The sequence below is a fragment of the Protopterus annectens genome, chromosome 1.part0 (genome assembly GCF_019279795.1).
Source record: "Protopterus annectens isolate FY-2018-M chromosome 1.part0, PAN1.0, whole genome shotgun sequence".
In the NCBI taxonomy this organism is placed as follows: Eukaryota; Metazoa; Chordata; order Ceratodontiformes; family Protopteridae; genus Protopterus; species Protopterus annectens.
The window spans coordinates 1859927707-1859955049 of NC_056725.1; the positions used below are offsets into that span (position 1 = coordinate 1859927707).

The window sequence follows — 27343 nt, forward strand, 5'->3', positions numbered from 1 at the left end:
AAAGTAGATGTGAGTTGAAGGGATCTCAGGTAGTTGAGTTATGGTTGTTTAATTGTTACAGTACGTGATGTCAGGATTTCAAAAGGCCATGGAATGTATCATCATGGAACTCATAAACAAAGACATTGGTAACCTCCAAACTCTGGATCCCACCCAGTTCGGGTTTGTGAAAGGCAGATCATGCCTCCTGAACCTGATCGACTTCTTTGAGCCTGTCTTGACCTCGCCAAGGCTTTCAACACCATCCCCCATTCTGGAATTATAGCTAAACTCACTAAACTAGATATAAATCCCAATGTCACAAGATGGGTTGCCAACTGGCTCACTTACAGATCCCACACTGTAAAAGTTGCAGACTCCAAATCTGACCTCAAAGCAGTGACAAGTGGAGTACCACAGGGTTCCGTCCTGGGACCTCTCCTGTTAGATATCTACTTCTCTGAAGTACAGGCTAACACAGAAGGCCTCTGGCTAATGAAGTTCACAGATGACTGCAAACTAGGAGCCATAGTCAAGTCCCCAAATGATGTGGACATCCTACAGAAGGGCCTCACTGAGACAGATGTCTGGTGTCAGAGCCATGGCCTCAAGCTCAATGCCAAAAAGTGCAGTGTCATACCCTTTGGTAAAAACTCTGTACCCATGAACTACCACATAGACAGCAATCTACTTAACACCAAATGCATGATAAGAGACCTTGGGACCCAGGTGGATAGTAGTCTCTCCTTTGATAGTCACATCGCCACAGTAGTCAGGAAGTCCTTCTACGTGGCACACCTCATCATAAAAGGGTTTTCATCCAGGAAAAAAGTGGTCATTGTTCCCCTCTACTCGTCACTCATTAGACCCATTATAGAGTACAATGCCCGTTTAGGAATGTACCTCACAAGACATTTGCAGCAGCTGGAAAGGCCACAGAAGTACCTCACAAAGAGGATTACTGGCCTCAAACAAATGCCCTACACTGACCGCCTCAAAAAACTCAAGCTTTACTCCGTAGCATATCGCCTACTCCGAGGTGATCTCTGCCTAACATATACAGCTATGTCAAACCCAGAGCTTTTGGACATGCTACACCTAAAGAAATCCCAATCTCTCCGAGTTACATGCTCTAGGGACCTAAACCTTGTCACCACAATAAACAGGACATGCTGGAGGGATAGATTCCTGTCCCAGAGACTTCCTATACTCTGGAACAAGCTACCCATCTATGTCAAGCAAAGTTCTACATTAACACTCTTAAAGAAAAATCTTGATGAGTGGATGGGAAATAGGAAATACACCCCGGGATCACTTCTGTGTCTCTCCTGTACAGAGGCACAGGAAAATAACTTTCTTGGGTGGCGTAAGCTATGGAACCTTGGTGGCTAGGCTTACGTAGGCCCTTGGGCTGATAGCCTAGTACCTACCTATGAACCTATTTAGACACAGCCTTTATTAGCTTCTTTGCTGATTGACACCAGTGGTACCTAATGCATGAAAGAGATATGGCTTGGAAAGAATGTTGTATATATATATATATATATATATATATATATATATATATATATATCCCCAAAACACTTCAACAGTTTATAGATTTACTTAACAGTACTAAAAGACAGGTTAATGTAGACAAGAAAATCTACTCAATCAGTGTTGCATCCCTTTAAATTCAAACGATTGGCCATCAGATCATGTAGTGTTATTACAAAGCTGAAAACAGGGACAATTGTTAAGATGAGAGATGCTTGATCACTATGTTCAATAAAACTATGTCAGATTTGACATGGGCAAAGGTGCGTCATTTGACAAGATGTGCTAAAAGGTAAAGAAGTATTTATTTTCATTTTGCCTGAAAATGTCCACATAGGTCTTTCTATATTTTGGCTAAATTCTAGCACATGCTTCTGTACCTCACTACATACTATTTGAGATGTTAGGAAAATGAAATAGGTCCATGGGTCATACTTTTTGGCATGCTCAACTTTAAAATAATGTATTGACTAAATTTCTACTTCATTCCATAAAACTTACAATGGTCATTGTGCTTGTTAGGAGTTGAGGAAATAGTAGACTTAAATCCCAATAAATTAAAACTATTGTTTTTTGGTGATACATTTTTGTGATGAAGGCAATAATAAAACTGTGGAAAAATAAGATGTTATGATACTGATTGATTTAAAGAAGGAAGTGTCATCACAGAAGGAAAACATTTAACAGAAAAACTTGGTGAAAGTACTTGGTCGAGTGTATGTCATGGATAAATTTTAAGGACTCACTCTGGTAGAAATTTGCAGATGGAGAGAATACATCTTCTTAGAGGACAGAGATAACATCATGATATCATAACACCATGTGGGAGCTAGTAGAGACTTGACTAAATGAGATTTGACATGTTTTGAAAGGTGATGAATAACTGAAACACTGGTTCTATTTCTTTCTGTTATATTTTTACTTTTGGGAAGAATATTTCCTTTTTGGGATTAACCGCTTTCTCTTATCTGTAGCTCTACTACTTTTCCTAAACTCAATCAAAGTGAAAACTCAGGTAATTTTGCCTCCACTCTTTTCTTCCACTTGTCAAAAGTCTTCAACATGTTCTCACATCAACTACTCCACCAAAGATTAAATCTTAATAGGTTTCACAACTCCCTCAGCTAGCTACGTCACCATCTACCTAAACAATTGCACCCAGTCTTTAAAATGGAAAGACTCCCACTTCATATTCCTTCCAATCATTACTGGAGCCCCCCAGGGCTTCATACTTGGGCAAATACTTTTCAATATCTTTATTAATGACACGCATAAGGAATCAAATCTCACCACCATAATCCAATAAAATCTTCCTGCCTTAGAAATCATCACACAGGAAGCTTTCACCTCTATAGAAAACTGACTAAATAATCTCAATTGCTCTTAAACCCCAACAAAACCAAACTAATCCTATTCATATTCAAAACAACACTGACCTTAATATTGCCACCTCAAACAACATACAAAATTGAAAACTTCCCAAAAATTGCAAGGTGTTATTGATAAGTTAAAATTTGATCTGCACATTCACACTGCAGTCAAAAAACACATTGCAAACCAGGTTCTCTTTATAGAGCAAGGCACCTGCTAAGTGATCATAGTAAAAAATAGCTGCCACTTCCCTTCTCCTTCCTTTCCTCTTATATTCTTCAGCAATATTCACAAATGTCAACTTTTCCACCAAACACAAACTAGAAAGCACCTACAACAAAATTAGCAAGTTCATGTGCAGTGTCCCAAACTGGTCCCATCGCTGCATGGTGCTCAAAACCCTCAATTGGTTTTCACTTCCTCAACCTTCTCCCAGCTACTCACAGCACACAAAATACACCATCCACTGTACCAATTAGATCCCTAAGATCCTCAAAACTTTAACTAACTTTTGCTAATAAATCTAATAATTGTTATGGTGACTCACTATTCTCTGTCGCCATCTCCAAGGCATGGAATAAACTTCCAAACAACATCAGGCTTTTAAATAATCTGCAACAGTTCAAATCCACCCTAAATATCATCTGGCAACTAATAATCTGTGCAACTTTACCACACCTACAATCTAAAGTATGTAATTCTAACTCTGTCCACTATGGATACGATACAAGTGTATTACTATAGTATTTTTGGTTCTACTCACGATAGCTTGAAAATGTGTATTTCCTTAATCTGATATGCTTTGTAAATAATGTTTGTTGACCATTTTTCTTTGGAATTGTCAAAATGCATTTCCATCCTTGTTTTGGAGCTTTTCTTCCCAGGGATCTGATGAAAATGGGTATTTCAGTTCCCAGATGGACTTTCCCAGTAAACAAAAGCAAATAAATAAGTCGGTTCAGTATTAATTACCCATCTATTTAAATATATGTGGCAAGTTTCAATCCTGTGGCTGTCAAAAGAATATTTAATTACAGGTTGATGTATAGTACAATAATAACGATAATAAATGATACCATAAATTACGCAATTGCGTATCCAACATTTGGAGAAATCACAGGGATCAACCCGAATGAAGTGTCAAATGGAAGAGCCTTGCCCTGGGGAAACCACCTTTTTGATTGTGGTATTCCCCCACCAGGTAAGACTTCATAGTTACTAAAATGTAAAGAAAAATTTTTAAAAAAAACAAATCAAATAACTAGGTTGCTACATCATTCAGCAGTAGAACACAGAGTTTTGTGGTAAAACAAACAGTGTCGTAAGTTGTGAGGAGATGAACACTACATAGGTTGGCTGGGGGAAACACATAACAGAATCAACCTTTTACCTGATGACACAAATATTAGTGTAGCAATTGAGGGTGAGGGACAGAATCAAAGCAGGGATCTGGAAAAGATGATCATGTGGATTGAAAGGTGATAGCTGAGGTTCACTGTAGACAAATGTAAAGTTCTGTACTTGGGATGCAACAGTTTTGGCATGACTTATTGGATCTATTTTATGTGATAAACTTTTTAAAAAATCAAACATTGTACTGAGATTCTGGTATAGTGGGGATCTGTGAATGTGCCCTTTTCTCCACTGTAGTGTGATCTCAGGATTAATATATAAAATTAGCATGGGGTGTGTGCACAGGGACTTGTACCCCTGCAAAAATGCTGTTTCTGCTAATTTGTGAATGTTCAAGTTTTGTTTCAGAGTAAAAGAGTAAATGGGGTTTCTCCACCGCGGTCTGCAATTTGCTCCAAATATGTAGACTGGTGAGTTATCTGTATCTTTTGGTTCTGATATGCAGATAACATTTTTATGGTACATTGCATTCTTGATTCTCACCTTTCGTCTTTTACAGAAGTGGCTGGAGAAGGTCTTCTTATTGTTACCTGTAATAATGGCAAGTTTTAACCTGAATGAAGTTCTGCGTCAATTGATTGTTTTATTGAACTTCTTTAGATTATATATGTTAACTTTATTGTGTTGGGCTGGGTAGGCTTTGAAGGCTTTCTGTACACTTTTCATTTAGTTTTATAATTTGTTTTGTTTTGTAACTCCACCGTTTGGTATGCAGCAGATTTTTCTACTATATTTATGCCTCATGTTAGTGAATTTATTAGTGCAGTTATTTATTTATTAATAGATTGATTGACATTTTTTGCTAGGAAAGTCTGAATGAGCACAGGTGTCCTTCTTCTGCAGAGGCCTTGGAAGAAAAGCTCCTTGGAATCATGTTTAATGCAATCAATATTTACAATAACAAATTTTATAATGCAGTTTCAGTTAATACATAGTATAATAGTCAGTATAATAAAATTTGTATTGATATTCACAAACATTAATATATAGACAATGTAGTGGTATTTTACAGATAGGAGAGTGGTGCATGAATAGGTTGGAGTATTTTAAGAAACACAATATTAAGGTATTAGAGGGATAAGCAATAGCGATATTAAGTGTTAATAAAGACACAAAGATGCAATAGTAATTTGGCTGTGCTAATTAGAAGTAGGTATAGTTGTTTATGAAGTACAATAAAGGGAGGTATTAGAAGGGGATAAGCAGGTTTAGTGATTTATTGCTTTAAAGGGAGCTATAAGAAAGGAAATGGAGGGTGTTAGGATAGCTATATCCCACAGAAGGGACAGGGACAAAGCCAGGAGATGGAGAGGAATACTTTTAGTAATGAAGTGAAAAGTTGAAGGTGTGATATAGATGTGATTGATATAGAAATTTTGTTCTAAGTTCTTGTTACACTATTAGAAAAGAGACTGACCACAGCAGCCCTTTGTGGTTTGTAGATGGTAGGTGCTTGTTTATCATTTGACTAAAAGCGATGATTTATAAAATAGTATTGGAGTCAGAGGCTAATTGCTGGGAAGTTGGATAGGGTACTGATGATTTTGTGGATTAAGATGAGCTGAGTGTAAGATAGGTGGTGAGGGGGTCCGAGCCATTTAAGTGTTTTTAATGCTAAACAGTGGTGGGTCCAGTAAAGTTTGTTGCAAGCAAATCTGGCAACTTTATTGTAGCATTTGTCAAGTTTAGAACTAAGTGAGGCTTTTATGTTGATCATTATATTGGCTCCATATAGCAGAGAGGGTACGGGGAAAGTGTTACCTAGTGTTAACTTGGCAGAGTTTGTAAGATATTTCCTTACTCTATGTAAGGTACCCAGTTTTTGATAGTTTTTTTCTGATCCTGTTGTGGATATGCAGACTGAATTTAAGAGTAGTTTTGTATGTGGGATAAGTTCAAATACGGTGTTATTTAAAGTAAGAAGTTTTGAAGTTTTTTTTTTATGGAAATGGGATTTTGGAAAAAAAGTGAAGTAATTTAGTTTTTTTGGGGGGGGTATTTACTTACAGGCCATCTTTCAACAAAGTTAAAGGTTCCTTGAGTAATTCTGTATGTATTAAGTTGTCTGAAATGCATACTAGGGTAGTCATCTGAATATTGTATGTATGAAGCTTGTTGAGTGGGTTTATGGAGATTGTCAGTGAACCCAATGAAGAGCAGAAGGCCAAGAATGGAGCCCTGAGTCACACCAGGATTGTCAGGAAGGCATGGAGAAAATGTAGAGAGCCATTAATAGACTGGCATCTATTGGATAAGTAGTTTTTAAACTGTAGTAGTGTGGTTTGTGATAGGCCAAGGGAAGGCAGTTAGCAGAGTAGAGAGAGAGAGAGAGACTAGATCAAAAGCGTTAGAGAGGTCAAGGAATACAAAGGAAACAAGCGTGCCTTTGTATCTGGTTTTGGTAATAGTAATTGTAAAACTTAATAATGCCATGGTATTGCTGTGGGTGGGTCTAACACCATGCTGTGTGGAGGTCAGGAGCTTTTCCTGAAGAAGTATTGAAGAAGTTGCTTGTGAATGCACTTTTCCAGAAGTTTTCACAAAGGGGAAAGTATAGTGATAGATCTGAAATTGGTTATATCATATGAGGTTCCTCCTTTCTGAAAGGGGTTATTGAAGAATTTTTTTCCATACAGAAGGGATGTTTGATTTTTGATTGATCTATTAATTAGAACAGATACAGGATAGTCTAAGGAACTGGCAGCCAGCTTGAGTTATTTAGTTTGAAGATCATCTGCTGAAGGAGAACTGGGTTTTCAGTTTAAGAAGTAGCAATTTGATGTAGGAGGTAGGGATGTGTTTTAGAGTGAAATAGGGGATGTTTGCTTTCTGAAGAAAGAGCATGTCAGGATTGTTGGGAGGAAGATGTTTAGTAAGGGCTTAATTTTTTCTATAAAATGTGTGTTACATGTAGCAGCTATTTTGGAGGGAGTGTTATTTGGGCAGGATTAGGATTGGTGGTTGTTTCAAGGTGGAGTATATTATTAATAGAAGGCCAAAATTTATTTAGGGATGGAAGACTGATTTAGTAGATTTTCTTGTCTGCATTAATCTGTCTCTTAGCACGGTTAAGTAATTCTTTAAAGTGTTCTAGTGTTTTGGGGAAATCTATGTTTTAACCATTCCTTCCAAGCCATATCTCTTTCATGCATTATGTACCTTGTTTGAGTGGATAACCAAGGAGTATGGTTATTCTTTACTCTCTTTCATCTAGTTAGAGCATACCTCTCAAAAGTACAGAGTTCCTTGGTATTTACCAGTTTTGAGGTCAAAATAATGGGGTGCCACAAATTCATGAGTGATCCCTTTAATTCCTGAATTTCCTAGGGTTTTTTCGATTTTTATTTTGCGAATTTTGCTGATGTCATCACATGCAAAGGTATGCATGATGATGTCAGCTTCATGAGGAGACTGCCAGCCTATTGGAATTCGGCTGAGGGTTCCAGGGTGTGTGTACTGTTTATGTTTTTTTCATATGGCAACGTGGTTACAGCATCAGAGAGTCAACTGGAAGACTAAGAGCAGTTGACACTGTACTTTATTGTTTTAAATTAATTAGAGCAACTGAATTGAGCAAGGCAACTTGTTCATTACTAGTGTAGCAGCAGCAGTCATCTGACTGGTCATGAGAACATTTATGAAACATTCTTACCCGGCTCATCCACGTAAAAGAAAGAAAAAAAGAAAACGACAATGCTTTTAGCTTCTAGCTAGGTCAGGTGTGTGAGTGTGTTGTACTGACTGTGTAGTTCCTTATTTTTTTCTCCTTAGCCTCCGCATTTTCATTGGGACCTGAACTGAAACTAAGTCCGAGTCTGTGCTTTGTAAATGCAATAACATAGCACTGGTCTGCTTCTAGCTAGGTGAGTGTGTAGTTAACTATAGTCACACTTTTGCAATAGGGAGAGGGAGGGGGGTGAGACTGTTTTTATAAAAAAGCCTGCACATTTCCGTTGTTGTCCTGAATGTTCATGGTTTGTTTAACCACACACTGCTCTTCAGTCACTCTTCACGGATTACTAACAAAAATGCAAAGTCACAGTCTATGATTAGGAATGCTGGCCCTTGACTTGCTGAAGGGATTGGTACGGTGGGGGAAATGTTTCATTTTGGTCCTTGCTTGTACATATTTGGAGAAATATTGCTGAAGGGATTAGTGGGGGTCTTGCAGAAAATGTTTACTTTTGGTGCTTGCTTGTGCATTGAAACTACTGAAATTACAGGAAGAGGGAGCTTTCACCAAGTTTATTTAAATCAAGTGTTAAAGGCTTATAACAGTATTTGTACATTGTACGACAGAACCGATACAGATATGGTTGAAAAGAAAGTGGTGACATAGGTTAATACTGAGGGTTCAGAACTGTCAGTTAATAACCCTTGGTGAAGTGAGAAAGAATGGAAATATTCTCAGTCTTAAAAAAGCCAGGGGTGGCTGACACATGTTACTGTACCTTCATTAAACCTGAACGAAGTACTGGGGCACGAACCGGAAATGCACTTCACTGAGAAATTAAGAGATGAGAGTTCAGAGATGGTGTTCATAGAAGACAAGAGCAACAGGGTTGGATGGGGCAGGCAAATAAAAAGGTACGGGAAATGTGGAAAGCGATTATGGAACTCCTGATAGTTGCCTGAAGCTTGATAATACTGTTAAGTGGTGACAGGGGACACATTTAAGAAAAGAAAACCTGGAAAGCACTTGCAGGAATTCTAGGGTAACATGAGAAGACAATCTGTGTAGAAATGTTTGAGAGTGAAAAAAAACTCTGAAGTAAAAGAGGATCACCTGAAGAATGTGGCTGCAACAAAGATTAAAGGGATTTCCAGGAATCCTGTCCAGTAACTGGACATGATGGATATTGGCAGTATTTGGCTTACTTCTAAGCTTTTACTGGTTTATCAGTTCAGATGGCTTATTTAAATTTCTTTTCAGGCCTAGAGAACCTGGTGGTGCAGTTGGTGCATGCCTTCAAACTGACACAAAACAGTACAAGGCTCCTGTTGATCGAGGGGAGGTGGCCATATCTCAGTCAGTGGCAGCACATGGAAGACTGTCGGGTCTAGTAGTCATTGGTAATAGATATGTTTTACCTGACATGTAAACAGGCTTTGGATACCTTCTTTAGGATCTGCCTCTGTTTACAAGACTGATTATGTACCACTAGTGGTCCTGAAGCCAGCAGGTATGCATGCGGAGCCTAGGTGCTTGGTGCTGGGATGGGGCAATTCAATCAGTACAGTGTGTCCAGATTGCAGCATCTCAGTCTTCTTGAGACTGTATGGTTCTCCATGAGGAATTCATTGCATAATGCAGTCGATCCCATCTGTTCATACAGAAATTCCACATAATAAATCCAAGTGATAGAATTGTTGCTTTTGAGGTTTCCTCTCCATTGTCATCATTTAGAAAAAAAAATTCTTCTAGCATTGAAAAAGTGGAAGACAGAGAGTTTATCTGTTCTTCTCTCTGGGTGCTAACCAAAGAAGGCAAAATAATACTTGTTGTTCTGGCAGCTAAGAAGGTGAACCATCTGCAGGTGACCTTAAATTCAGAATTTACTGAAACCATGCTATCAGTAAGCATATACTTCCGATCCCATTGATTCTTCAAAGCTAGAAGAAACTTTCAGTAAACTGCGGGAAGCAATAAAAAAGGACATTGGAGAATTGCTGACATTGGGATTGGAAGACCTCTTCCAGGAACACCAGCAAGTCTAGTCTGATTTATTTATATCAGGTAGAAAAACTCTCTCACATTTGTTAATGCTTAAAGCAAAACATATTAGTTGTGAAATGTTAGGTTAAGATATTTTATTGAATGGTGTTTTGTTAGTCCTGTGCTAAGATAACAATTCTTCACATTTCTGAGCTTTCACTTAGTGATCTGTGAACATTTTCTGAACTGAAATTTAGCAAGGATTTCCTTTATAACCTCATATACGTAGAATGGCAAGTGCAGTCACTGGTGGACAGGGTCTACATGCTCTATATAACCTCATACACATAGAATGGCACATGCAGCCACTGGTGGACAGGGTCTGCATGCTCTGTATAAATTCAAACGTAGAATGGCACGTGCAGCCTCTGGTGGACAGGGTCTACATGCTCTGTATAACCTCATACACATAGAATGGCACGTGCAGCCACTGGTGGACAGGGTCTACATGCTCTGTATAACCTCCTACACGTGGAATAGCATGTGCAGCCTCTGGTGGACAGGGTCTACATGCTCTGTATAACCTCCTACACGTGGAATGGCACATGCAGCCTCTGGTGGACAGGGTCTACATGCTCTATATAACCTCATACACATAGAATGGCACATGCAGCCACTGGTGGACAGGGTCTGCATGCTCTGTATAAATTCAAACGTAGAATGGCACGTGCAGCCTCTGGTGGACAGGGTCTACATGCTCTATATAACCTCATACACATAGAATGGCACATGCAGCCACTGGTGGACAGGGTCTGCATGCTCTGTATAAATTCAAATGTAGAATGGCACGTGCAGCCTCTGGTGGACATGGTCTACATGCTCTGTATAACCTCATACACGTAGAATGGTACATGCAGCCTCTGGTGGACAGGGTATACATGCTCTGTATAACCTCCTACACGTAGAATGGCACATGCAGCCACTGGTGGACAGGGTCTACATGCTCTGTATAACCTCATACATGTAGAATGTTACATGCAGCCACTGGTGGACAGGGTCTACATGCTCTGTATAACCTCCTACACGTAGAATGGCACATGCAGCCACTGGTGGACAGGGTCTACATGCTCTGCATAACCTCATACACGTGGAATGGCACGTGCAGCCTCTGGTGGACAGGGTCTACATGCTGTCATTGATTCCTTCTTCAGTCTGGGACCCTTGGTTGTATTGTATGTTATTGTGTGCCACACCAAGTTAAGGCACCCCAAGGATTAGATGCATTATAGAAGCATTCATGGAGTTGTGGGTTTTAACATTCTTCATGAGCTGGTGAGCTGTTGTCTACCATTACTTGGATATAGCCATCACCAGAATCCCCCCTGGGCTTTACAGAAGTTGGAATCTTCCTCCTCTTCCTGTCATTGAGAGAGCCAGACAGGCCAACTCAACTTCTCTTTTGTCTTTCCCCTTACAACAGGACCCTCAGAAGTGTATATGTAACACATTGTAATATTTTAGCTGTGTGACGTAGTGTTTTCTGGATGTGAGCACACATCCTGACCATGAAGGACTTGTACAACATCCAGCACCTTTGTTGATTAGTGCAAGCAGCTGGTTTCCTGTGGGTTCTAAGTTTAGAACATGAACATTGGGTTGTGGAGCTCACTGATGATTTTTGTCTTCCCATGAGAGGTATGCTAGTCTGCCAGTTTTAAGAATACAAGTGTGGAATAAGATTGTATATCTTGTTAGTTAACAGGATTCTCGCACACACTTTTTATGTCAAAGTGCTGCAAACAGAATGCCCTTTTATCTTTGCGCATAATTATATAGTTCACACCTTGAGAGATTTACTACACTCAAGAAAGCTTTTCTAGTAGCAAATAAACTGATTTTATATGAAGTATATTTTAATTTAGATGAATCCTTACAGCAAGAATGGTACTGGTGTTGGTAAAGGATGGAATGTACCTTGTAGTCTTTGTGTGCTTTTTTCATTCTTAACCAATTTCAAAAGTTTTTAAAATTCTTAAAGCTGTACAATGGATGCTTATGTTTGGGTTAATGGATAAAATTGTGCAGAAAGCCATATTATTGAAGAAATCTTTAATCCAAGATTTAAGCAGTATTTAACATGTGCATTATAAAATGGGGAAAATAGCTGTGGCAACTTCATGAAAAGATCTGTGCCCTTTTTATCTAATATATGTTCTACTACTATAGTTGTAATAAACTATTTTAGATGTCTTATACAATCCATATTTAGAGAAAGGCTGGAAAATGACAGCCTACCTTGAGTGTGGAAATTGTATTTATTTCTTGTAACACATGCTGCCTTACACTGTGGTACTGGGTGCAAGAGCAGTGAGATCCTGGTCAGAGCACAGGTGAGCCAGGGTTCAAATCGAGCTGATTCTCTTTTTAGGGACAGAGGTAGCTTGTAAATGCCTGGTCCTCAATGTTCTGTTTGGATACAGGACATCATTATTATTTCGGGTAAACTTGGATAGGCTAAGAAAGGCCCTTTGGGTCATTAGCCTGGTACAAAACCAAACAAGGTTCACTCTGGGGACCAAATCAGAGTATGAGACCCTGGAACGTACACAGTGTCAAAAATAATCCAAAGAAACTTCTGAGCTTGGAAGGTTGATTTAATAATGCTTGTGACCAACAAAATGCGTTTTCGAATATCTTCGTCAGATACCAAACACAAAATCAATTACATGCTTCACAAGAACCACCCATCTTTTATACCATACATAAATTGAATGATTGAATCCTGTTAATTACCAATCAAATAATTTAACACAATCTGTAAAACATGCCCTGAATGAAAAATATATGTCCATAGCTCTTCTAAATGTTCTGTACAATATATAAGGATATGTTGGTAGATGAATATAAACTAATTTATTTCATTTTTAAAAACTATTTATTACAAACATTTTAAAATAGATAATTTAAAAATGGTATATAAAATGTATATATGCAAAGATTCAATAAAATTCTGTGAACTTGTAATCAAAAATACTGCCATCTAGTGGACAAAATAAAAATTAAAATTTACAATTTAGCAGCCCTTAATTTAAGAACTGGAGTTATTGAAAGCATTTCATTTAAGCCTGGCTCTCCAGGATAATTTGCCAAAATAACTCTCTGTATTCGAGTTTGTTTCCCACATGCCACCCTGATTTCTTTTGGAACAATTTCTAATACAAAAATCGGAAAACTGATTCTTTCAAACCTGGGAATGCCTAAAGAGTGCATTATTCATTTTATTTTTCTTCATTTCATAATAGTGTTCATATATTCTCGATTTGAGTTTTCTTTCAGTTTATGTGGCAAGATAAACTACCCTGTAGTGTTGCAATTGGCAAATTTAGAAGATGTTATAGTTTTATTTCTACCGAATAAAAATGTTAACCCCAGTGTAAATGTATTGACATTGAGAACATGATCCACATTTGTATGTTCCTGTTCTGTGTGACTCACTATCACACCTTACCCCCAAATTCAAAGATGTTTTTAGATTCATGTCTCTTCTGTATATAAAATTCAAAGGTTGATTTTTATAAGTTCTAGGTCAGTAAAGTTTCTAAACTTCTCCCACTCTTTGGTAATAATGTTTTTTAATAATACTGTATCACCTGTATAGTCCATTATATATGCTTTAGAAAAATTCTTGGTTTCACTTGGGTGTGTTAGTATAAGAAACTCTTGTCCCAATATGGGGGCAAATCTCTCCTTTCTACCCTCTATTACCACATTGTAAATTTCTTTTATTAAATAATTGGGGTATCCCCTATCCTTAAACATATTCATGACAAATTGACTGTCAGAATAAAAATCACTTTCATCAGAAGTCATCCTGCTTGTCCTAATGAGTTGTCCCTTGAGAATGTTCCTTTTCTGACTGAAGGGATGCCCACTTGAAAAATGCAGGTATGAATTTGAAAAGGTAGGTTTTCTGTAAACTTTAGAAACAAAATGATCATTGCTTTTTGTTAATAAAACATCTAAATAAATACATTCATCCATATTGATTGTATATGTAAAATCTAAAAAATTAGTAGTACTTTTGATATATTGTAAAAATTCATAAAATCTATCAATGGTATCTGTCCAAAATAACAATGTCATCCAAAAGCTTGTATAACACCCAACAGTTTGCAATTGCAAATTCATTCATTGATAAATAAAATTTTCCCACGATAAAATGATATTTGCATATGTGGGGAACACCCATAGCCACGCCTTTTCTTGTCTGAAAAATTCACCCTGATAAAACATGAAATTATTTTTAAAACTATTTCCATTAAAATAAGACATGTTTTAAAAATATCTGGCGTTATACATCTGTGGTGTATCATACTTTCCTCTAGCCACAATAATCCAACATCATGGGGTATAGATACGAATAGATCAACAATATCCAAAGTAATAAAAATTATTTGGTTGCAAAACATTTGTTTTTTAACTTGTCTTAAAAATCCTGAATTATCTTTCAAGGTATTTACTCCACAATATGATAAATCTTTTAATTTTATGTCAATGAATTTTGCTAAAGTGGTAATAGAACCTTCTGAGGCAACAATTAACCTTAAGGTGGATCGTCCTGGTTTTATGTACCTTGGGGATAACAAATACGGATGGAACTCTTGGATTCTGTGTGGTAAGAAAGTGGTAGGTATCCAAATCAATGGTACCCTCAAGTAATAAATCATTAAGGATCACATTAATCTTAGCTTTTGAAATGTTGACCTCATTAATGGAAGCTTTAGTGTAGTTATAAGTGTTGTACAGACTTTCCTTCATCCTTGATTAAGTATGAAATGGCATCCATTAAAACTACACCTCCCCTTTGTCAGGTTGCATAATTCTTAGGTTCTTGTTTCTCTTCAGACCGCCTAGTAAACTAAGTTGTTCTTGTTAAATTGGAAAACACGGAACTCACTGAATTCCTGATTTCACTTTCCATAGCTTTCTCAGAATTTCTTAACTGGGGGTGTAGTGGGGGGTTGAAAACACTTTTCTTTATTAATTCTGTTTGAATGACACTATTAACATTCACCTTGCCATCAAATATTAAACTTAAATTTTGTTTCAAAACAATTTTAGGTCAACTATAGCCCTGGGTATGCTGACCTTTCTAATGGGAATAAACTTAAAACCTTTTATAAACAATTCAAAAAATTCTTTAGTAACTTCAACTGTACTATAATTGAAAATTTTGTATTGGTTGAGCTCAAAATATGTCCATCTTGTTTAATTACCCCATTTAGTTCTTAGTTCCCCTGTGTGAATACACAGGGTATTGGCATACCACTGTCCTGTTCTCGATCTGACCTCCTCAGAGAATATATTCTAAAGGGATGTCACTAGTACTATCAACTTCGTTAGGGTTAATAAATTCACCATCATTCTCTACCCCAACATTGTCATTGTCTGAAATAACACCCTCGTCTTCCCTTCTGTAGGTGTTATATAATTTAGGTTTAGATATGCTGTCCCTGTACTGTAAGCTTTAATATCCCTCTCAAGCTTGAGGGCTTTTCTTTTCATGTTGATAACACATTCTTTTTCTATATTAGTAAAAATACTGTTATACACAATTTTCTCTGATTGAACAGAAAATATTAGGTCACTAGTGATGTTAGAATTAACTTTGTTAATTTTAGTGATAAGATGGGATCTTATCCTGTCATTCTCAGCTATAATGGCGGACTATGTCCAGGCCACATCTATCAAAGATGTTGATAAGCTCTTTATGAAAAGTAGAACCCTCTTCCAAACCTTTGGGGACTATTCCCTGTCAATACATTTTTAAATAAACATTATCACAGCCTAACCTTCGAATTTGTCTAAATAAAAATATAGTAAGTCAGACTATCTTTGTAACAAGGATTTTCTGCTTTATTCTCTTCAGAATGCATGTCCGGTGAATGCATAACAAATTCTTTTCTAGAAATGTTTTAGATCAACTGCTGTAGTACATATGGGAAAGTCACCTTGCGTGGTGGCGCCACGCTGTCCTTTGGTTCATTGTGAAGCTGCGATTGTCCTTGTATAGGAACATCATTGGTATTAGATCCGGATCTTAATAATAAGGGAATTAAATGTCGATGCTGGGTAAAAACGTCCTGCTGTCTCGGCGTTGTAGCGTTCCTTTGAAACAGGAAGTGCTCTGTCCATTTGAACTCTAGAGGGAGGGACTTCCCTCAAAGGTTTGATTGACAATTCGGTGAATGTGAAGGTTGTGTAGCTAACGCTACTATAGAAGAACAAACTGGAGTTAACAATTCTATCAGTTGGGAAAGCTGACCAATAACTTTCCTCAGTTCTCCTTTTCATTGAGAACTGATTAGGTTGTCTCTGCTCCTGGCCATCTCCGAAACTTTACTGTAACCAAAATAGGAGATGATAGGGTGAACTTCTGAACACAAAACCAAACAAGGTTCACTCTGGGGACAAATCAGAGTATGAGACCCTGGACGTACACAGTGTCAAAATAATCAAAGAAACTTCTGAGCTTGGAAGGTTGATTTAATAGCAGCTTGTGACCAACAAACGAATATCTTCGTCAGATACCAAACACAAAATCAATTACATGCTTCACAAGAACCACCCATCTTTTATACCATACATAAATTGAATGATTGAATCCTGTTAATTAGAAGAGCTATGGACATATATTTTTCATTCAGGGCATGTTTTACAGATTGTGTTAAATTATTTGATTGGTAATTAACAGGATTCAATCATTCAATTTATGTATGGTATAAAAGATGGGTGGTTCTTGTGAAGCATGTAATTGATTTTGTGTTTGGTATCTGACGAAGATATTCGAAAACGCATTTTGTTGGTCACAAGCGTTATTAAATCAACCTTCCAAGCTCAGAAGTTTCTTTGGATTATTTTTGACACTGTGTACGTTCCAGGGTCTCATACTCTGATTTGGTCCCCAGAGTGAACCTTGTTTGGTTTTGTGTTCAGGAAGTTCACCCTATCATCTCCTATTTTGGTTACAGTAAAGTTTCGGAGATGGCGGAGGTACCAGGAGCAGAGACCCAAAACGAATCAGTTCTCAATGAAAAAGGAGAACTGAGGAAAGTTATTGGTCAGCTTTCCCAACTGATAGAATTGTTAACTCCAGTTTGTTCTTCTATAGTAGCGTTAGCTACACAACCTTCACATTCACCGAATTGTCAATCAAACCTTTTGAGGGAAGTCCCTCCCTCTAGAGTTCAAATGGACAGAGCACTTCCTGTTTCAAAGGAACGTTACAACGCCGAGACAGCAGGACGACCGGTTTTGCCACCCAGCATCGACGATTTCGATGAATTCCCTTTATTATTAAGATCCGGATCTAATACCAATGATGTTCCTATACAAGGACGATCGCAGCTTCACAATGAACCAAAAGGACAGCGTGAGCTGCCACCACGCATACAAGGTGACTTTCCCATATGTACTACAGCAGTTGATCTAAAAACATTTCTAGAAAAAGAATTTGTTATGCATTCACCGGACATGCATTCTGAAGAGAATAAAGCAGAAAATCCTTGTTACAAAGATAGTCTGGACTTACTATATTTTTATTTAGACAAATTCGAAAGGTTAGGCTGTGATAATGTTTATTTAAAAATGTATTGACAGGGGAATAGTCCCCAAAGGTTTACGTATTGTCAAATACCCTAATAGGGTGGAAGAGGGTTCTACTTTTCATAAAGAGCTTATCAACATCTTTGATAGATGTGGCCTGGACATAGTCCGAGCCATTATAGCTGAGAATGACAGGATAAGATCCCATCTTATCACTAAAATTAACAAAGTTAATTCTAACATCACTAGTGACCTAATATTTTCTGTTCAATCAGAGAAAATTGTGTATAACAGTATTTTTACTAATATAGAAAAAGAATGTGTTATCAACATGAAAAGAAAAGCCCTCAAGCTTGAGAGGGATATTAAAGCTTACAGTACAGGGACAGCATATCCTAAACCTAAATTATATAACACCTACAGAAGGGAAGACGAGGGTGTTATTTCAGACAATGACAATGTTGGGGTAGAGAATGATGGTGAATTTAACAACCCTAACGAAGTTGATAGTACTAGTGACATCCCTTTAGAATATATTCCCCCTCTGAGGAGGTCAGATCGACATGAACAGGACAGTGGTACGCTACCAATACCCTGTGTATTCACACAGGGGGAACTACAAGAACTAAATGGGGGAGCGGATGTAATTAAACAAGATGGACATATTTTTGAGCTCAACCAATACAAAATTTTCAATTATAGTTCAGTTGAAGTTACTAAAGAATTTTTTGAATTGTTTATAAAAGGTTTTAAGTTTATTCCCATTAGAAAGGTCAGCATACCCAGGGCTATAGTTGACCTAAAATTGTTTTTAAGGAAACAAAATTTAAGTTTAATATTTGATGGCAAGGTGAATGTTAATAGTGTCATTCAAACAGAATTAAAAAAGAAAAGTGTTTTCAACCCCCCACTACACCCCCAGTTAAGAAATTTTGAGAAAGCTATGGAAAGTGAAATCAGGAATTCAGTGAGTTCCCACCGTGTTTTTTCCAATTTAACTAAAGAACAACTTAGTTTACTAGACGGTCTGAAGAGAAACAAGAACCTAAGAATTATGCAACCTGACAAAGGGGGAGGTGTAGTTTTAATGGATGCCATTTCATACGAATCAAGGATGAAGGAAAGTCTGTACAACACTTATAACTACACTGAAGCTTCCATTAATGAGGTCAACATTTCAAAAGCTAAGATTAATGTGATCCTTAATGATTTATTACTTGAGGGTACCATTGATTTGGATACCTACCACTTTCTTACCACACAGAATCCAAGAGTTCCATCCATTTGGTATCCCTAAGGTACATAAAACCAGGACGATCCACCCTTAAGGTTAATTGTTGCCTCAGAAGGTTCTATTACCACTCCTTTAGCAAAATTCATTGACATAAAATTAAAAGATTTATCATATTGTGGAGTAAATACCTTGAAAGATTCATGGGATTTTTTAAGACAAGTTAAAAAACAAATGTTTTGCAACCAAATAATTTTTATTACTTTGGATATTGTTGATCTATTCGGATCTATACCCCATGATGTTGGATTATTGTGGCTAGAGGAAAGTATGATACACCACAGATGTATAACGCCAGATATTTTTAAAACATGTCTTATTTTAATGGAAATAGTTTTAAAAAATAATTTCATGTTTTATCAGGGTGAATTTTTCAGACAAGAAAAAGGCGTGGCTATGGGGGCTAAGTGTTCCCCCACATATGCAAATATCATTTTATCGTGGTGGGAAATTTTATTTATCAATGAATGTGAATTTGCAAACTGTTGGGTGTTATACAAGCACTTTTTGGATGACATTGTTATTTTTTGGACAGATACCATTGATAGATTTTATGAATTTTTACAATATATCAAAAGTACTACTAATTTTTTAGATTTTACATATACAATCAATATGGATGAATGTATTTATTTAGATGTTTTATTAACAAAAAGCAATGATCATTTTGTTTCTAAAGTTTACAGAAAACCTACCTTTTCAAATTCATACCTGCATTTTTCAAGTGGGCATCCCTTCAGTCAGAAAAGGAACATTCTCAAGGAACAACTCATTAGGACAAGCAGGATGACTTCTGATGAAAGTGATTTTTATTCTGACAGTCAATTTGTCATGAATATGTTTAAGGATAGGGGATACCCCAATTATTTAATAAAAGAAATTTACAATGTGGTAATAGAGGGTAGAAAGGAGAGATTTGCCCCCATATTGGGACAAGAGTTTCCTTATACTAACACACCCTCAAGTGAAACCAAGAATTTTTCTAAAGCATATATAATGGACTATACAGGTGATACAGTATTATTAAAAAACATTATTACCAAAGAGTGGGAGAAGTTTAGAAACTTTACTGACCTAGAACTTATAAAAAATCAACCTTTGAATTTTATATACAGAAGAGACATGAATCTAAAAAACATCTTTGAATTTGGGGGCAGCAAGGGGTGTGATAGTGAGTCACACAGAACAGGAACATACAAATGTGGATCATGTTCTCAATGTCAATACATTTACACTGGGGTTAACATTTTTATTCCGAGTAGAAATAAAACCTTAACATCTTCTAAATTTGCCAATTGCAACACTACAGGGGTAGTTTATCTTGCCACATGCCACTCCTGTTTTTCGTTTTATGTGGGAAAAACTGAAAGAAAACTCAAATCGAGAATATATGAACACTATTATGAAATGAAGAAAAATAAAATGAATAATGCACTGTTTAGGCATTCCCAGGTTTGCAAAGAATCAGTTTTCCGATTTTTTGTATTAGAAATTGTTCCAAAAGAAATCAGGGGTGGCATGTGGGAAACAAAACTCGAATACAGAGAGTTATTTTGGCAAATTATCCTGGAAGCTACTAAGGAGCCAGGCTTAAATGAAATGCTTTCAATAACTCCAGTTCTTAAATTAAGGGCTGCTAAATTGTAAATTTTAATTTTTATTTTGTCCACTAGATGGCAGTATTTTTGATTACAAGTTCACAGAATTTTATTGAATCTTTTTGCATATATACATTTTATATACCATTTTTTAAATTATCTATTTTTAAAATGTTTGTAATAAATAGTTTTTTTAAAATGAAATAAATTAGTTTATATTCATCTACCAACATATCCTTATATATTGTACAGAACATTTAGAAGAGCTATGGATATATATTTTTCATTCAGGGCATGTTTTACAGATTGTGTTAAATTATTTGATTGGTAATTAACAGGATTCAATCATTCAATTTATGTATGGTATAAAAGATGGGTGGTTCTTGTGAAGCATGTAATTGATTTTGTGTTTGGTATCTGACGAAGATATTCGAAAACGCATTTTGTTGGTCACAAGCGTTATTAAATCAACCTTCCAAGCTCAGAAGTTTCTTTGGATTATTTTTGACACTGTGTACGTTCCAGGGTCTCATACTCTGATTTGGTCCCCAGAGTGAACCTTGTTTGGTTTTGTGTTCAGGAAGTTCACCCTATCATCTCCTATTTTCATTAGCCTGGTAACAATTTATGAGTCAATGAGACTACTGAAGGGAATGGATTGCTGGGGGGAATGTTTCATTTTGGTACTTTGGAAAGTCAGAGGATGCCTGGGGAGTGGATACAAACTGTTTTGGTACCAATTTTTAAGAATAAGGGTGATGTGCAGAGCTGTAGTAACTACAGAGGGATAATATTGATCAGTCACAGCATGAAATTATGGGAAAGAGTAATAGAAGCGAAGTTAAAAAGGGAGGTGATGATTAGTAATCAGCAGTATGGTTTCATGCCAGGAAAGAGCACTACAGATGCAATGTTTGCTCTGAGAGTGTTGATGGAGAAGTACAGAGAAGGTCAGAGGGAGTTGCATTGTGTTTTTGTAGACTTAGAGAAAGCATATGACAGGGTGTCTAGAAAGGAGTTGTGGTATGAGGAAGTCAGGAGTGTCAGAGAAGTCTGTAAGAGTAGTACAGGATATATACAAGGGTAGTGTGACAACAGTGAGGTCTGCAGTGGGAGTGATGGATGCGTTTAAGCTGGAGGTGGGATCACATCAAGGATCAGCTCTGAGCCCTTTCTTATTTGCAATGGTGATGGACAGATTAACAGACAAGATCAGACAGGAGTCCCCGTGGACTATGATGTTTGCAGATGACATTGTGATCTGTAGTGAGAGTAGGGAACAGGTGGAGGAGACCCCGGAGAGATGGAGATATGCCCTAGAGATATAAGAGGAATGAAGGTCAGCAGGACTAAGACAGAATATATGTGTGTGAATGAGGGGGAGGACAGAGGAATGGTGAGGATGCAGGGAGTAGAGTTGGCAAAAGTGGATGAGTTTAAATACTTGGTCTCAGCAGTTCAGAGTAATGGTAAGTGTGGAAGAGAGATGAAGAAGAGAGTACAGGCAGGATGGAGTGGATGGAGAAGAGTATCAGGTGTGATTTGTGACAGACAAGTACCAGTAAGAGTGAAAGGGAAGGTCTACAAGAGGGTAGTGAGACCAGCTATGTTATATGGGTTGGAGACAGTGGCATTGACAAAAAGGCAGGAGTCAGAGCTGGATGTGGCATAGTTAAAGATGTTAAGATTTGCACTGGGTGTAACGAGAGTAGATAGGATTAGGAATAAGAATATTAGAAGGTCAACCCAGGTTGGACGGTTTGGAGACAAAGCTAGAGAGGCGAGATTGCGTTGGTTTGGACATGTGCTGAGGAGGGATGCTGGGTATATTGGGAAAATGATGCTAAGGGTGGAGCTGCCAGGTAACAGGAAAAGAGGAAGGCCTAAGATAAGGTTTATGGATGCAGTGATTGAAGACATGCAGGTGGTTGGTGTGACAGAGCAAGATGCAGAGGACAGGAAGAAATGGAAACAGATGATCTGCTGTGGCGACCCCTAATGGGAACAGCCAAAAGAAAAAGAAGAAGAAGAAGACATACTTGAAGATGTACTTCTGAAGGGATTAGTAAGGGTCTGGGGGAAATGTTTCATTTTGGTGCTTGCGCATTATGTTTTGTTGACTGGGATGTTCAAAGTTTGGTTTAATATATACAGTTACATAATCTAGCAGTTTACTGTGCATACGGTTGGCTTAATAACAGCAATTGCAATATATACTGAGTGAATTGCTGGTCATATAAAGAATGAGTCAGGAAAATAAGCAGAGTACAGCTTGTAAGTTGCTTTAGTATATGTATCTCTTTGTGGGGAGGGGGCTGCAGTGTAGAGTAAGGCAGATGTAAATTGTACAGAACTAATATGATGTAACTGCAGGTGGTGTACTACAACAGGAAGAGAAGGAAAGGATGAGAGAGTAAGAACAGTTCATAACAGTGGCAGCGTACCTTGTCAGTGTAGTGGTTATATAAAGACCTTTATTCCTGAGGGTAAGTTGTTCATTGCACTTCCCATGACATTTGTGAGCAGAGTATCATTGTATAACCTATGGCTTTGTGATGCCTTCATGAGTTGATTTTTTTACCTGAACAGAGATATTTAGTGGGATTTTACCATTAAATTAAATTAGAGATTGATGATGAATCTTTCTGCTGGAGAAATGTAAAGGCATTGTTTAGCAATATCTAATTGTGTTTATTTTTAAATAAAGGCCACCCAAGGAATAAATCTAGATTGCAGTGTTTGGGATCTAGGTGCAGAACCTAGGGTAACTATGCTGATTTATGGCATACTTTCTCCAGCATTATTAACTGACTTGTTGCAAAGCTTGTATCCATGATGGCACCATAAAATAGCATTGACTGGACAAAAGAACATAGCAGTTTAAGTTCTGATGTGTAGGCAGGATAATGTGTATCCCTGCAGAGACAATCTAGCAATTATTTAATGCTTTTTGTTGTTCTTGTTGTTGCTTTATTTACTATTTTGTGGAATTGTTTTTCCAAAGAGAGTGGAACATCACATATAACTCATAAATGCTTTATAGTACTATACTTATGAAAGGAAAGGTGTTAAATATATGTTGCATGTGATGTTTACCTTAAATTGGGGGAAACAAAGCTGTTAGCAAAACATCACAAAAATGCAGCTATTAGCTAATATTGGTCTGGGGAAGGAAGCCTTTGTCTAGTTCAGTTCCACTCACAACAGCACTTATCAGCTCATGTGCTGTAATATTACATTAAATGCAATCAATTTCAGGTTAAAAATATTATATTATATAGGAGAGGTCATAGTTTGCGTTTAATATTTTATCTGTTCTTCAGTTTATGTTTAAATGTTGGTATCCCACAATTCCATTGGTAGGTAGGGTTACATAACTATATATGCAAATTACTTGTTAATCAGGGCACACATTTTTGGCCATTTGTACCTAGTTTTCATAGGCCTTTGTCCAGATTTTTGATGATTCCAGCTTGAGAGGTATGAGTTGGAGTTAGACTATTTAGAGTTTTAAGGAAAAGTTTTCTAAATTTGTGAACAACGTCATCAAGAGAAATATTTTTCAGGATAGGCCAGTTAAAGGTGCTTAGGATTCTGTTAAATGTATTGGGGTCAAAATTAGTGAGTTTACAGGAATTTCTAAGTAAATGTTGGTTAACATGATGGCTACCTAGTCTGTTTTTATATATATATATAGGGAGGTGGTCACTGAGGAAATCAGAGAGGGTACGGTTGGAAACATATTTAGTGGAATCAAACACCAGTATCCAGTCAAGAACTGAGTCACAGGTTTTGGCTCAGGTATAATGTGTGTGGGAGAAAATGAGTTGAGTTAAGCCAAATAACCAAATTGGTTGAGGATAATTAATGGGTATTTTGTGGAGATAACCTGCTAGTCGAAATTAACATCACCTAGGATTATCTTTTCATTAGAAATTGTATGTGCAATCCAGTTTAGGATGTTTTCCAGGGTTATAGACTTATCGCCTGGGGGGAATATAGAGTACTATAAAACATAGTTGTTTATAGGTTCACAGGTAAGTACTAGACTAGCTGCCCTTGCAGACCATTTTAAGACTAGTCAGTTTCCCCTTATTGTGCTCAATTAATGTATCCCATTTGGTTAGAGACCTGGCTTTACCCACCCCATGGTCATTAATTATATATTACCCTTAATAAGAATAACTGGGATCATAGAGTAGATTATTTGAGGGGACCCATGGATGGAATAAGGCATTTAGTAACTGTCTCTATCTATTAGTAGTACAGGTGGTAGTCCTGGTGTAAACTTTCAGTTTCCCACCCATAGCCCTAATTTGTGCTTGAATATGGACAGGGATAAACTTTATTTTATGTGGATAGTTCTAGAGTATCAGTATCCTCTGCAACATATTCCTGTCACTCCAAACCACTCTGTTAATGTTGCAGAAGAGACTTAGATCCCCAGACTGAGTACTTCTGCTGCCATTTGACTTGCTGATGTGCAGTAAACCCATCAGTACTGGGTCAGAGGAAGCCTTGTATGCCAGACACAGGTCAGCTCTTAGAAGCTTTATTGGTTATTTAGTTTATGATGGGAGATGATTAAGGAATTTGGGAATAGGTTTATTGTAGGGTAGGATTTCAAAATAGTCTGGGTATAGTTAAGTTACTCCACTTCTTTTTTTGTGTTCGATCAGTCCTGATGATATTATAAGCATGGAGTGATATTTCATTGTCAATTATATACGGTTTTAGTCATGTTTCACTTATGGAAACAATATCTGGTTTACTGTGGGATATCCAGGCATGGAGTTCTGAGATTTTACAATAGATGCTATGAGTATTTAAGGAAATGAATTTAAGCTATTAGGGAGAGTTTGAGGTAGGTGAGTTGGGTCTTGATGGCTTTAATTCTGATGGTGCAGTCTGTGTATTGGAAGGAGATGGGTGGTGTGCTGAGTAGGAATGCAGGTTTGGCAAGGATGAGTTTTGGAGGCTATGGGGGCAGGGTGGGAGGAGGGGCCAGGATTGGGGTGAATATTGCAGTAGAGTGGTAAGACAGAGAGGAAAAGGTGAATACATTTAATAAGCTTGTTTTGGTTTAATTTTGAGTTAGTTTTATCTTGGTGTGATAGGTATGAGGGTTTAGTAATTTGAATTTGAAGTAAAGATTGGGTGAGTGATTAGTGGTGAAGACGGGTGATTTGAATGGTCAGAGGAGGATACTGGGAGAAATATGTGTACGATTGCGTATTGTAAGTTAAGTTGTAAGGTGATAAAACAGGAAGGGTAAGGATGTAGTAATATTTAATAGAAGCATGCTATCTAGGTTTGTAGAGAGATCAGTGAGAGAGGCATTCAAACACTGTGGTAAAAAATATAGAAGGGGTAGGAGTAGATAGCTGAGTGGTTGGATGAAGTGAGCTGTGATCACTGGGGGCAGTTAATATGCTTAAATGCAGACAGATGGCTTAGAAGGTGTGTGTGTGTGTGTGTGTGTGTGTGTGTGTGTGTGTGTGTGTGTGTGTGTGTGTGTGTGTGTGTGTGTGTGTGTGTGTGTGTGTGTGTGTGTGTGTGTGTGTTTCTGTGTGTTCGGGGTATGTCTGTATTTTATCTGTTTACCTGTAAGGGGTGGGAAGTAGGTGGAGTTCTGGGTGGAGAACAGGTTCTATAAATGTGATGGCATGAAGGGTGGTTGGTGATTTTGGGGTGGGAAGGCAGCATAGATGGAAAACAGCTCTTACACCTGCAGGAGTTTTATATGTTATGTTTTTAGTGGAACAGTTTTTATGTAATAGAACAGTAGTCTAACACATGCTTTGTAAGCACGAGGGTTATCCTAGTACATCAGACTGCAGTTACAGCAGAGCTGTTTTGAAGGAGTAAAGTTCTATGAAACAATATGAATCTACAGTTGAGTTATCCACAGACAGGTACAGTTTCACAACAAACAAACTGAGTGCAGGGAAGCCTGCAGTGAGGAGGAGAACAAAATAAATGTGGCTGACAGAGCAGCAGATAGAGTATAACCAATTACCTGAAGGAGTAAAAGGCTAGTCAGACATGCAATAAATATTGTTTAAGGTAGTAAGCATGGGTTCTGTGATAGAATATTGCACCCTCAATAATACTGTAAAACAATCGATGATAACAAGTAGAAGAGCAAACCACAATATTTAAAATGTTGTACAGGGCTGTGAATGATTGTGGTAGTGGTGGTGGTGGAGCTCCTCCAGAAAAATGCATGTTAATGTAAAAAATGTGATTCTAACCACTTTCCATGTTTATAAGTCTAATATTTAAAATCTGTCCCTATTTCTGGGTTTTTGTCCTCCTATTATTTTAGGCTTTGTCCAGATTTTGTGCACTAAGAGGTTGAGGGGTATGAATCTAGGTTTGATGTATATGAAGAACAGTTCAGCAAGTATGTCTCTCTATGTAAATCTCTCTATGTAAATCTATGTCTTGTTATGTATCTATGTGTGTGTGTGTGTGTGTGTGTGTGTGTGTGTGTGTGTGTGTGTGTGTGTGTGTATATATATATATATGTGTGTGTATATATATGTGTATATATATATATATATATATATATATATATATATATATATATATATATATATATATCATACCTCACAATCTCTTAGAACAAGAAATCTGGACAAAGCCATACATAATGGGGAGACAAAGGCCCAAAAATAGGGACATTTTTTAAATACTTGGAAAGTTAATATAATGACAGACTCTGCATTAGCATGAATTTTATGAAGGGTATGAAGTCTGAAAGTCAAATGTCTCTCATTATATTCTAACTTCAAATCCTCAGTGATTTGCCATTGCCAGAAAACAAACATTTTATGAGGAACAAGCCAAAAATATAAGGCAAAAATCTGGACATTCTGTGAAAATTTGGAC

General features: G+C 37.3%; 1 protein-coding gene and 1 non-coding gene across 2 annotated transcripts in view; both read right to left on the bottom strand.

Annotated features, from left to right (window-relative positions):
• The window catches only part of EGFLAM (EGF like, fibronectin type III and laminin G domains), a 1039379-nt gene that overhangs the window by 48643 nt on the left and 963393 nt on the right, over positions 1-27343 (bottom strand). The gene's annotated exons all lie outside the window — the stretch shown is intronic.
• Positions 3934-4095, bottom strand: LOC122802060. The gene has a single exon (XR_006364868.1). It is a non-coding gene; the product is annotated as a U1 spliceosomal RNA (small nuclear RNA).